Raw genomic sequence first — 2,020 nt, forward strand, 5'->3', positions numbered from 1 at the left:
CTACGGGTATCGTTTCACTTTCTTGAATGAGTTTGTGGACTGTTAGAACTTTTTCAAACGACTTGACGAGCATCAAATTTCTTAAAAGCAATGACAAATGAAACAAAATCAAGATAAATTTTTTTTTTTTTAATTTTTAAGTAAATTTGAAACTTTTAGAAAGAAAATTATATAAATTTAAAAAAGGAAAAAATTGTCGTCTTTGATTATTTTTCATTTCTTAACGAATGTTGTAATTTGTTATTGAGTCCCTCGTCAACCTTCATTTTAAATTCCAAAAATACCGTTTTAACTTTTAAGTATGAAAATTAAATTAGCGTCTTAGCTGGCACCAGGTGGCGATACACCTTCTCTGATTGGGGCTGTTTAATTTTCGACGTGGGCCTTGTTTAAACAGTGGCTGTTTTGGACCCTTGGAAAGCCCTCAAGTCTTGAAACCAAGCTTCAGAACTAGATTGAATTAGTGCTACAAGCGCCCAACGCCGGTCAAAACGGTCGGTTTGAATTTTGATTGTCCTTTAAGTGAAAGAAATCTAAGGATACCTCTCCCTAAATTCTATGTTTTTTTGTCTAATTTTCAGTGTTTTTAGGAGCTCTTTGTGGTTGCTAAGACTTACTAATTATTTTCTATAAAAAAAGACTTAGTAATTATTTTAAATACTCGAACTCTGTTACCGCAAAGCTAATTTCAACTCAAAATTTTTTATTGAATAAAAGAGAGGTGCGAGAACTTTTTAAGAAGTCATTAATCTTAGTATTGCAATCGTCCAAACACGTTTAACTGCGAGGTTTGGTGCATTAGTGTTGGTATGACTACACTCAATAAGACCTTTAGCTAGTCCATCGGCAGTAAATTTGAAGTACAAAGTGGTAATTTAATGGCAACCAATGTGGTAATTTCAAACAACAAATCAAGACTGCAAAACGCCTTCCGAACTGAAATATAGAAGAATAGTGATAAATTTGTGGCTGTAAAGAGATTTGTTGTTGTTGCTGGTGAAATATGAGTTAATAGAAGAATGAAATGAAGCCCCAATGATATATCTTTGAAAATAGTTTATTTTAATAATGAAACTTTGCCCAAAGTTAGCTTCTGTTTCTCTGGATTGATAAAACCCTCATTGAAAATATACAAAATCTAAAATAAAACAATAATAGAGAAAGGTGAGAGCGAGGAAAAAAAAAATTCTAGTAAGAAGTTCATTTTTTAAAATAAAAGGAGTTGACATATATGCAAATAAAAGAAGGTGATGTTGTTTGAAGCTATCGAGATATTTGTTAAACCAGTTTTTTGATAATTTTTTTTTTTTAACAAAATGCCCACAACTTAAATTATTGTTATAGATTGCAAAATTAAATTTACGAAAAAAAATCTTGAATTTGTCTTCCTCATTTAGACCTTTGATAGTAGAATGAAAATTGAATGAATTTATTATATTTGAATTCTACTAAAAAATAAGAGTAGTGCTGCATATTCTAAATTTTTTTATCGCAAAAAAATTATCTCAAATGGCATAATATTTATCAATCAGTTAGTGAAATAATACACTTAAATAATCTTACTCATTATTATTTCTTTTATAGATTCAACAATAAATCCCCTCTATTGGTAGGCTTTGTATACAGAATAAAATTGAAACAAATTAACCATGTGAGATTGGGCAAATAAGCGCTAAATTTTGTTGTTTCTTTATATATATTGTTTTTGTTTACAATTAAAGGGAGAGAAAATCTATTTAAAATTTGAGGATTTGATTATAAATACACTAAAGATAAAAGAATGGGGAGGATTGAGAAAGGACCGAAGAGATAGAAAGTGGATAAAAGATAAAAAAAAAAGCTATGAAAGAAGAAGAAATAATAGAGAAATCTTGATAATTTAGCATTATTAAGTTATTTTGGGTATTAAAACGAGCTTATAAAGTAAAACAAAAACTCATAAATTTCAATAATGAGTTTATTGAGTAAATATGTTTAATTATTAATTTGGTGTGTTCAAATAACCTTACTAGAAAAGTAA

The sequence above is a fragment of the Citrus clementina genome, unplaced genomic scaffold, assembly GCF_000493195.1.
Source record: "Citrus clementina cultivar Clemenules unplaced genomic scaffold, Citrus_clementina_v1.0 scaffold_3, whole genome shotgun sequence".
NCBI classification, from domain to species: domain Eukaryota; kingdom Viridiplantae; phylum Streptophyta; class Magnoliopsida; order Sapindales; family Rutaceae; genus Citrus; species Citrus x clementina.